Here is a 12,500-nt window from a genome sequence, read left to right on the forward strand (position 1 = left end):
GAAAGAAGGAATAGATTAACTTTGAAAATATTTAATATTGCCAAATTTATATAAGAATTCAGCAAGATTTTGATATGATGTCAGCAACATTATTATTATTATTATTATTATTATTATTATTATTATTATTATTATTATTATTATTATTATTATTATTATTATTATTATTATTATTATTATTTGTTAAGCCACAGCCCTAGTTGGAAAAGCAGAATGCTATAAGTCTAAGGGCTCTAACACGGTAAATAACCTAATGAGGAAAAGAAATAACGAAATAAATAAACTACAAGAGAAGTAAAGGACAATCAGAATAACATATTTCATGAACAGTGACAACATTAGAATAGATTTTTATAAATAAACTATAAGAAGAGACTAATATCAGCCTGTTGAACGCACAAACATTCGCTGCAAGACATCAGCATAATTTAGATAAGACATCAGCAGGAGAATAACATCAAAGAAAATGTCACTTAGAATTATCTACATAGAAAGTAGAGGATACTGTTGATTGGCCATTATAGAGGGAGATCACTTCACATCTCAGTGAGATTTGAACGGTGATATATGGGGAAATCTATGAGCAAATGAGAGTCGAGTAAAGCGAAATAGGGAAGGCAATTGAAGGGGTGATGCTTTTGAAGAATAAAGTAGACAGGGACATTGTGAAAGGGGAAAATAATTGGGGTGATGGAATTGGAAGGACGAATTTGAGCAAGAAATCGAGCCAAATAAAAAAGATTTGTTCTCGAAGCGAGGTCATTGCAGTATGGCATGTTAATGAGGAAATGGACGTTAGATTGCAATAATCAAATAAAGAGACGTTTTAATAGTGTCAGTGCAGTGAATTTATTGAAGAACTCTTGAAATTATATGACTGGAAGTCACCGGATGATTTCATGTTAATGGAAAAATTTTCGTGGAAGTATCTGTTAATCATATATTGGAAATTGTAACGCTTAGGACAATCAAAAGTTTTATGGGTACAAGGCAAAATTAGTATAAGTATAGGACAGAATCTGCTATGAATAGGTAATTTAGTGGGTTGCCAAATTTTGTAATATATGTATAATGCATGCATGAATAAAAAATATATATGACAATATTTCCAGAAATGTGCTTCAGTACAAATCGTTTCAATCAAATTTAAGGAAGTTTTAAACAAAATTTCACCATAATTCTAATTTCGTGTTTGCTATTTGTCATAACAAACAAGAGAAAGCATTAGAGATATTTTGCTTGAGCAAACAATGATTTTAAATTTATCATTTTGAATAGTAATTACACATTGCTCTTCCAGTTATTTTTCGGTTACCTGTCTCTAAACAGAGATGTATCGCAGATATATTTCCCTTTTACTATAATCATAATCCTTTAATTCCTCATAGAGAATTCCATCAGCAGAATATAGTTAGATTTAGCTTTCCTATGTACCCTCTTAATAAAAAAGCTTGGATATTCTTGTTCCATAAGGCAGTGGCGATTAGATTTTACAAAGATGCCATGTAATAGGATTAAAGGAATGTTGGTAAGAAGAAAATGTTTATGAACTGGAAGGTATTGACCATTGCAAGTATTTTATAATTATTTCATTTACAAACTTGAGTGTGTAAGTCCCATAAGTCTTACTCCCATAAAGAAAAATATAAAGTATCCATTCCCTTGTTTACTTTGAAATAGCACACCCCTATCATTCATACAGTCAAGTGTATGACTGTTTACTTGAAACAAATGTACAAATATTCCACTCCCCTTTTCCTGTGGAACAAAGATATCATTAATCCCTTCACCCATTCGCTTAAACGCATTTCATTGGACATAATCTTACACAGCCCCAGAACCAATCAGTTGCACAATATAACAATACTACAATGTCACTTTTCATCCATTTAACTACACTGTTAAAAATGTGCTTTACGAATACTGTAAATGTCTGGCAACATTTATTCCATGATATTTAGCGTTTTAAAAACGGATATATTGACATAAAAGGTTGATATTACGGTCACCAACCCGTAAAAAATAAACTAAGGTAAAATTACGGTCGCCTTTATTTTACTGAAATATGGTTGAGAACAGTATATTTTTACGGATAATTCCCGATGAAAATAACTGTTTTTTTTCCTAATAGTGTATTGTTTTTCTTTATTCTATATTAAATGACTATTATATTTTCAACTTTCTTTTATGTTTATATTTTGAAATAGATAAAACCATTTTACTCTTTTTTCCTGTCTGATATATACATCTCTTCAAAACTCTTGCTCCATTGACACATGATAATGTTCAATGCAGACATCATTGCTTCATTTGCCTCTGTAAACATTTCTTATCAACCTTTCTTTCTATACTTAATTCTTTTCAATAAGAAATTTGTTTGAAAGGAGAGTTTTTGCTCGAATTCCTTTTAAATATATAGCAATGTCTGTATTTTACGTCTACGTGGTATTCGTCTCTTTCTTGCAATTACAAATAAAATCAACGCCCATTTCTGCTTCACTAAATCATATTTCATCATCAAGCCTTGAACCATCCATTCATACCCAATTACTGAACGTTTGCTATTCGATTTAAAACAGTTAGCGACTTTCAAAATATCAAACTAAAAATCACCTCCCATTCTCCATGTTCTTTCGCTTATCATTACATTGATAACTAATCCGGACACATACTCTGCATTAACACAAAATCTGATAATTTTTTCATTCTTTATATACTTTCATAAAGTCTTCCTTTGCCTCTCATTTTTATATCAATCAAGTCTTTCTGAACCTCTTTTTAATCTTATTCAATGTAGTATCTCCAAATGTACGTATCATGCAATCTCTTCCTCAAATATGTTTCGTTTTGTTTTTTGCAATCTCTTCCTCAAACGTTTTTTAACAGTTGCAATCTCTTCCTCAAAGGTTTTTTTTTTTTTTAGTTACAATCTCTTCCTCAAATGTTTTTTTTTTTTTTTTTTTTTTTTTTTTGCAGTTGCAATCTCTTCCTCTTACGTTTTTTTTTTACAGTTCATGACCCAGCATAGCTCCTTTTTATCTTTCCAAATCAAGGTTTACATGTTTCATAGATTCCCATTCTATGAAACAATCATTTTCCTTTTCGTGAATCCTCTGTCAGCCTTATGCGTCTATCATTACAGTGTTTTTCTTCCATTGCACTCAGTTTAAACCAAACCATCCCTCAGAGGAGGGTGCACTGTGGGCATTAATGAAAGGTCTTTGCAGCGCTCTTTCGGCATCCTAGCTGCACTCATTTTCTAGCCTTCTCTTATTTGTTCGTTTCTACTTACTTTCTTTCATTTTGCTGTCGAACCTCTTAAACTATACTTCATTGACCAACTGCAGGTCCTCTTCCCCCGTTGCACAAAAGCGCTGAATGGTCTCCCTAGCCCCAGTATGGGGTCTTCTGGCTCAAATTCATAAATCCACTTAAAAAACTAAAATCTGGATTAACCTATTTGCATTATTTCACCTCTTTTGTCCTTCTCATACTGCACGTCAGACTCGCTTATTGTTTTTCCATTCCAGTGTCTTACAGAGGCCTACTGGTTACAGTAAGTACCTAAACATCCAGCGTTCTTCTCGTATAAACTTCTACCAAAAAAATTTTATGTAATATATAGTTAGACATAGGAATTCTTGGTACACCTCACTGAGCAAGAGCGCACAGGCACACCCTACTGCGCGGCGAGTTCTTGAGTTTACCCCGGCTCCTACCTTTGCCAGCTCTCCCTACACTAGCTTCTTGGTTACTCACCGGGAATTAAGGTGTGACAGGGTACACTTCCTCGGAGCAAGGTGTACCAGGGATTCCTGTGTCCAATCGTACCACATCCAAAACCTTAAACGTCGATGCATTCCAGCAAAATGTGTACGAAGAATGAAACTGGAACCCAGTATATCAAAATTAATGGTTATTATATAAGGACGAAAATTTTATTTATTCAACAGCATCCAACAAGAACAATAAACAGATAGCGATTTGTCTCAAGTGTTAAGATTCATATGTAATTCAGGGAGAACTTCCTTCCCTAAGGGTTTCACAAGAAGCGAGTTTTCACCTGCTTCCCGACCCAGTCGGTGACGTAATTGATAGATTTTAATTCAAATTATCCCTAATTAGTCAATATGGATGAAAATCAATTCAATATTGTGCTCAAAGAGAATAAAATTTCTACCTCATAGTAAGCATATTGCCAAAATTAGCTAAGAGAACGGAAAGATTTAGTTAAGACGACATCAAGAATTAGAGAATGTATCTCTATTTGTAATGACTTGGCCAACATTGCTCAGATAATATCAATTAATATATTATAGACTGATCTGACGCGTGATTGTATGTATATATATATATATATATATATATATATATATATATATATATATATATATATATATATATATATATATATATATATATATATATATGTGTGTGTGTGTGTGTGTGTGTGTGTGTGTGTGTGTAAGTGTGTGTGTGTATTTATATGTATATGTAAAAATGTGTATAATACTATTATTATTATTATTATTATTATTATTATTATTATTATTATCCTCATCAAAATATCTTACTATTCATTTTGATCAGAACCCTCTTCTGGTTTTCACTGCCCTTTTTTCCCAACAGTGATTTTGGGCGACGAGCAAGAGTACCGACTGACCCGATATCTTATGGCCAATTACGACCCCTCAGTCAGGCCTGCCAAAAACTCGTCCGAAGCCCTCAGCCTTCGGCTTGTCCCTCCACAGCATCATCGATGTGGTAAGTAGTATTGTCTGTCTTTATTCCTTTTCAAAAAGAATAAATTTAGTATTATAGACTATGTATTGATACTAGATGATCTATTATTTAGTCGATAAGATGGACTACCCGTAATAGGTGTCAGTTTCCGAGATATTTTTGTTTCTCAAATGTGCAGTTCTTCCCTCTTTTCATCATCATCATTATTTATTTTTGGACAACAGTGTTGGTGTATTACATTTTGAATCTTTCTTGAATTACTTTTTACTAGACGTCTTCTGTGAGTTTATTTTTCTTATCAAAAGTTTATACGTTTTAGCCTATTTTAGTTCACGTTTCCACATCCATTTAAGCTTACGGTGGTATATTCCTGACATTGAGGTTTTCACAAAAGACATTGATGTATGTTCGAATTATTTAAGTCAAGCTTTTAAAACATTACAACATTGACTTGTTCTTGATGAAACTTTTCTACTTGGAGAGCAGTGGACGGTGGATTTTTCTTTAATGTATTGAGTTTGATTAGGCTGGAATTCCACGCTTAAGTAGATCCAAGGAATAAAAAAACAAGACATTAGTTGAGTTTTGTATTGAAAGAAGAAACAGATTAACCTTTGAAAATATTCCATATTGCCAGTTTTAGGGATGACATCAGCAAGATTTAGATAAGATGTCAGCAAGATTTAGATAAGATGTCAGTAAGATGATGATGATTATTATTATTATTATTATTATTATTATTATTATTATTATTATTATTATTATTATTATTATTATTACCTCGGCCGAGGACGATATATTTTCACCTGCATTTATCTATTTATTTATTCTTTGTCTATTAACAGGAGTATGTGAAAACTTCTTGCTAGATTTTCTTTGAATTTTAACAACAGATAGATATTATGCTCAGGAGGAACACATTCTATTTTGGAGATCATCCGGATCATGATCGTGATTCTAGTTATTATTATTATTATTATTATTATTAATATTATTATTATTATTATTATTATTATTATTATTATTATTATTATTAGCCGTGCTACAAACCTAATTGGAAAGGGGAAAGCCGCGTCCGTAGATTTAAGTAAAGCGTTGCCAATCTTCATTAGCGGAGGTCTGAAATCTCTAATTGCTCTTTCTACTTTTATTATTATTATTATTATTATTATTATTATTATTATTATTATTATTATTATTATTGTGGTTGTTGTTATTATTATTATTATTATTATTATTATTATTATTATTATTATTATTATTATTATTATTAGCTAAGCTACAACTAATTGCTACATGCCCAAGGGCTCAAACAGAGAAAAATAGTCCAGTGAGAAAGGAATTTACTAAACTATATTAGAAGTAATAAAGAATTATTATGAAATATCTCAAGAGCAGTAAAAGCGTTAACAGAGATCTGTCATATATAAACTATGAAGAGAGACTCAGGTCAGCCTGTTCAACATAAAAACATTCACTCAAGTTTGGATTTCTGAAGTTTCACTAATTCAACTGTCGAAGTAATGAGTAATATTTAGCATTATATTTATGACCTATAGATTTATATAGCATTTTATCAATATGTTAAAATGTTATTGACTGCTAATTTTCTTTGGCAAATAAAGGAAAAACCCGAAATATTACTGACATTAATATTTTGTATATCACTCACCTCTTTTGCAGTTCTGTATTAACTCTTACTAAGACCCATAGGCTTCTAACTTCGTTGGGGCTCTCGAAATCTGACAACGCTTCCCCCTCCCTTCATGCTCTCCTTTCGTACAAATTATTACATTGATATTACAAATGAAGTTTTATTATTTAACACTAAATAAGAAAAAAGCTGTATAAGCCCAAGGTCTTGCAGGGTCCCCAGGCTTCAGCCTAGCAAGCCTTAAGGATAACTAATCACTCATTTATTTTATTTGTTTATTGCAAGTAAGTTTTGTTTTTCAAGTGATATTAACCTGTCTGGATACCAACCCTTTATTGAGACTTTTATCTTCTATATGTGGTTATTAAAAACTCCTCATTGTATTTCTTCTGGCAATGCTAATTATTATCCAGATGGTTCCTGTAAAACTTTTTGTTCAACTGCATGTTTCTCTAATTACTTAGATAGCCAAAATACTGTTCCTTTTACTATGAATTCAAAAGTTTTCCTTGTATGATAAAGAGGGCACTGATAGTTCTTTGTGACCTACTTTCTGTTGTCATATTAACTATAGCTTTACCGCTTATAAGTTTTACCCCTTTATTCACTAGTTTTTTTGTTTAGTCAGTCTATTTACCATATATTTGTTATTCAAATCGAAAGTCTTTCAACAAACTATTTGAAGATGTGTCAACCTTTTGCTTGTCAAGAAAGTCATGTAAATGAAAAAGGAAATGTTATATAGGATGTGTAAATATTCTCTCAAACGAGACTAAAACATTGTATCGTTTATCGCGGTAGATCTGGGACTTTTTTTTTTTTTTTATGAAAGTTTTAACTTTTTATTTTGAAATATTGATCCAAGTTTGGTGAATATGAAGGTTACTTCTTCAATTATTAATAGCAAGCTGTATGATTTAAAATAATTTAATTTATTTGGCCTTCTATATTGTTAGCCATAAAATCATCATTTCTTAAATTGAGAACAGCATAAATATATTTTCGCTATTGAGGTGACAGACAGAGAAACAGAGAGACAGACAGAGACTCTTACCAAAACAAAGTTACAGTATCTTCGCATCGTGAACACCATTAAACGACTGGAGAATAAAGACAATTGTTTGTTCTAGCAAAACACAGAAGGATCAAGAAATGTGTGTCCGAAGGATTAACCTTAATATCATGTTATAAACAGCGTTATTTCCTTGGATGCGCAGCGCGAACAAAACCTATTTTGGGAAGTAAGTTTGACTTAAAGACGATACTGGAGCACAATCAGATTGCTGTCTTTCCTGTATATCTTAAAGGAACATGCCAATTCAGCAAGATTCTTTAAGCGAGGTGTTTGGGCTTGGAAAAAATACTTGGAAATATTTTATTTTATTAATATAAAAGAAAAAGTGGCATTATATTTTGTATTTCTTGATATAATTCTGGAGAAGAACATAGTTTTTAATTAGAAAATAGTGCCGTTTAATGGTTAGGCCATGGTCTAAAATATACTTACTAAACAATATCAGAAACAATATAGTAGTTATAAATGATTCCCAAGGTTTACTTGATCCATATGAAAATTTTTACTAATTTACATATGACGCTAACAGGTGTTGTTCTGTTGCTTCAGATGAAGAAATCTCCTGTAAATTAAAGTTAAAGGTGAGGTGTCCTCCTTTAAAGCACTAAGTAACCCACTGTTTTCGTCTTGATGTACAAAAGGATATCTCAGAATATTATTCGTGAAGAAATACTCTCATAGCTGGTTGACTTGAATTATAGAAAAAAACTCCGCCCCAGCATTCAAGTCTGAATAAAAACAGGACATTAAAACTTATTTTACTTTATATTTTACTCTTTTTTTATTTGGTTCTCTTTTGCCCAAATTTCCTACTACAGGGACTGTATTATTTAAGAATTGTACTGCGTACTTTATTTTGATGAGCAAATCCACACTGTTATAACGCTAGAAAAATGAAAAAGACCTCAGTTCCATTTAGGAAAAACTTTATAACTCTTATAAAGTAAGAGTTTGTTTCCCAATCTTGGAGCTGTATATTTGAAGGCTGAGCTGCGTCTTGACCTCTATCACTTGAAATCCTCCTTAGCCATAGTCCAGCTGCAAAGAGTTGAAATCTGCCTGTGATTAGCGGCGTTGTCATGTTTCTTATGGCAGTGCCACTAAAAAATTCAATTGTCCCCATCTCTATGAACAGCAATGAATTGGCATAAGAAAATATGCCCGTAGTCTGATCGGATTCCTTGAAGCTAAATCATCAGCCATGACATTCCCATGGCAGCAGATCGATCCCAGCCCGACCACAGTGGTGGGTTGGGTATGCCTGGCTGACGTTCTGGTGAGCATCATCTATTCTGATGAAACTGGAACCGAAATCAGACCCCTTTTATCATCATCTCCTCGTACGCCTATTGACGCAAAGGGCCTCCATTAACGCTAAAGGCCTCATTTTCATCATAAAAGACACATTTTATACAAACAGTTTAAAACTATGCGCCTGTGCAAGGACAGTGAAAAAGAGATAACCTCATTTGAATCTAAAATACTGTTTATGAAAAATACTTCCTGACGGGAAATAAGGAATAAATACCATCAAATTCTCTCATTGTTAGGGTTATATCTCTACGAGCAACAAACCCACTGCATAGATTAGGCAATTAGTAGGATGAAACTTAAAAATCGTAATTGGCAGGCCCTTTTTAGGGGAAGATCTCTACAACGGGAATCAAGAAATAAACGTTATATAGGGGTATGTTAAGGCTACTGAATTAGAAACAATATTCCTGTGAATGTTTAACATCAGTGGGGGGAAACGCACGCAGTAGAAGACTCTCTCTCTCTCTCTCTCTCTCTCTCTCTCTCTCTCTCTCTCTCTCTCTCTCTCTCTCTCTCTCTCTCTCTCTCTCTCTCTCATTTGCATCATTCCTCAAGGACTACAGAAACGAAATACTAGAATTAACAACCAAACTATTTAGTCTCTCTCTCTCTCTCTCTCTCTCTCTCTCTCTCTCTCTCTCTCTCTCTCTCTCTCTCTCTCTCTCTCTCTCTCTCTCTCTCATAAACACACACACATATACATATTTAAATTAAGAGGCATATTTCCTAAGTTCCGTTACACTCTTTTTTTATATTTAACATTAATATCGTAAAGTAACTACTTCCGTAGAAAGCAATTTTGACAACGTCCTCCGAGAAACGCCATTAAAAACCAGTCCCCAGCCATGTAAAACTCAGAGAACAGGTGTAACTGTGGAAATAGTGAATGGAATAGAGGAAATTTAGATCAACTACTGAATCTCTCTCATGCGGTTGAAAATTACATAATGAAGTCACAATTTGCTAAAAATGTTTCAGTGTTAATAGTGTTTTGTGACAAAAGTCCCAATTCTAAGAGGGTTTCAGGCTCAATAATTTCAACTTAAGAAAGTTTAATTTAAAAGTGCTTGAATTTTAAGATGATTACGTGAGAAAAAGTTACAATTGTAAGATGGTTTTCGGCCAAAAAAGTTGTAAGATGGTTTCATGTTATAATTTCTAAATCTATGAGGGTTACATGCCTAACCATTTCGGTGTTAAAATGTTTCCAAGCCAAGAAATTCAAATCTTCAGAGGTTTTTCTCGCTAAAGAGTTCCAATTATGAGTCGGCTTCCGATCTTAATAGGGTTCAGTTCCGAGAGGGTTTCGGGCCAAAACAATCATTATAAATTATCCCAATTCGAGAAGTTTCGTGCTAAATTGATAAAATTTCAAGAGCGGTTCAATCCGAAAAAGAATCATTCTAAGTAGGTTCTAAGTTAAAGAATCCTATTCTGAAGGGTTTTTCACATCTAACAGATGTAATTCCTAGAGGGTTTTATTCCAATAGGATATAATTCTAAGAGTTTTTCATTGCAAGATTCTCCATTTCAGTGAGTTTCATATGAAATGCCTGGTCCAGAGCACATTTCTCTATATTTTCCCCAGAAGCTTTTAGAAATGTTTTTGCGCCTGATTTATAACAGGGTTGGTAATTCATGGCCTTTGTCAGTGACCATAATTCTGTCCCGATTTTTACAGCTGCCTTTACTGTGCATGAAGTTATAAAGACAAGTTATGGCTTTAGAAAGAAAGTGGGAATAGAATGGACTAATTGAAAAAGATATAAATAGTATGAGATTATTCTTTTTTCGTTCCCTTATAAAAAATTAGAATGGATTACTTATTTTAATGACAATGTTAATATTTGAGCTTTTGATCAAATCTTGGCTCCGTGTGAGTTTATATGAGATGTGCGTATAGAAAATAAACCTATGTTATGTAAACAATTTACATGGAGAAATAGCACACCATATCTACAGATGTTATTTGAATGCCTCAAAATTTCTATGATATTTAGCGAGAAATTGGTTTGACTATTCACTTCTATATGGAATAAGTATTGTACCTTACGGTATTCTGAATTTACCTTCCTTAAGAAGAACACCATTTTTCTGCTGAACTCATGCAAAAACACATTCTTAACACTTTTCACAAAATGAAAATCTCTCGTCAATGGGAAATAACACTTCTTTGTTATAAATTATCTAAATAGAAATTTTACATACTAAAATTAAAACAAAATTTACAGGTAAGAAAGTAATGAATGAAATCTTATACTGTAAAAATTGCTGATATTGAATGATGTTGGACATAGTTATATCAAATGTTTAGCCTCGAATAGGCTAAGCTTCATATGTATTACCATTGAGCTACGATATATGTATATATATATATATATATATATTATATATATATATATATATATATATATATATATATATATATATATATATACACACACACACACACACATATATATATATATATATATATATATATATATATATATATATATATATATATATATATATATATATATATATATATCCATCCATATACCAAAGGCACTTCCCCCAACTTTAGGGGGTAGCCGACAACAACAAGAAACAAAACAAAAAAGGGGACCTCTACTCTCTACGTTCCTCCAGCCTAACTAGGGACTCAGCCGAGTTCAACTGGTACTACTAGGGTGCCACAGCCCAACCTCCCACATTTCCACCACAGATGAAGCTTCATACTGCTGAGTCCCCTACTGCTGCTACCTCCGCGGTCATCTAAGGTACCGGAGGAAGCAGCAGGGCCTACCGGAACTGCGTCACAATCGCTCGCCATTCATTCCTATTTCTCGCACGCTCTTTTGCCTCTCTCACATCTATCCTCCTATCACCCAGAGCTTTCTTCACACCATCCATCCACCCAAACCTTGGCCTTCCTCTTGTACTTCTCCCATCAACTCTTGCATTCATCACCTTCTTTAGCAGACAGCCATTTTCCATTCTCTCAACATGGCCAAACCACCTCAACACATTCATATCCACTCTAGCCGCTAACTCATTTCTTACACCCGTTCTCACCCTCACCACTTCGTTCCTAACCCTATCTACTCGAGATACACCAGCCATACTCCTCAGACACTTCATCTCAAACACATTTAATTTCTGTCTCTCCATCACTTTCATTCCCCACAACTCCGATCCATACATCACAGTTGGTACAATCACTTTCTCATATAGGACTCTCTTTACATTCATGCCCAACCCTCTATTTTTTACTACTCCCTTAACTGCCCCCAACACTTTGCAACCTTCATTCACTCTCTGACGTACATCTGCTTCCACTCCACCATTTCCTGCAACAACAGACCCCAAGTACTTAAACTGATCCACCTCCTCAAGTAACTCTCCATTCAACATGACATTCAACCTTGCACTACCTTCCCTTCTCGTACATCTCATAACCTTCCTTTTACCCACATTAACTCTCAACTTCCTTCTCTCACACACCCTTCCAAATTCTGTCACTAGTCGGTCAAGCTTCTCTTCTGTGTCTGCTACCAGTACAGTATCATCCGCAAACAACAACTGATTTACCTCCCATTCATGATCATTCTCGCCTACCAGTTTTAATCCTCGTCCAATCACTCGAGCATTCACCTCTCTCACCACTCCATCAACATACAAGTTAAACAACTGCGGCGACATCACACATCCCTGTCTCAGCCCCACTCTGTG

General features: G+C 33.7%; 1 pseudogene; it reads left to right on the plus strand.

Moving 5' to 3' along the window:
* LOC137650886 (neuronal acetylcholine receptor subunit alpha-10-like) overlaps nt 1-12,500 on the plus strand; it is a 109,392-nt pseudogene that overhangs the window by 687 nt on the left and 96,205 nt on the right.

This window comes from Palaemon carinicauda, chromosome 12 (assembly GCF_036898095.1).
Source record: "Palaemon carinicauda isolate YSFRI2023 chromosome 12, ASM3689809v2, whole genome shotgun sequence".
Lineage (NCBI taxonomy): Eukaryota > Metazoa > Arthropoda > Malacostraca > Decapoda > Palaemonidae > Palaemon > Palaemon carinicauda.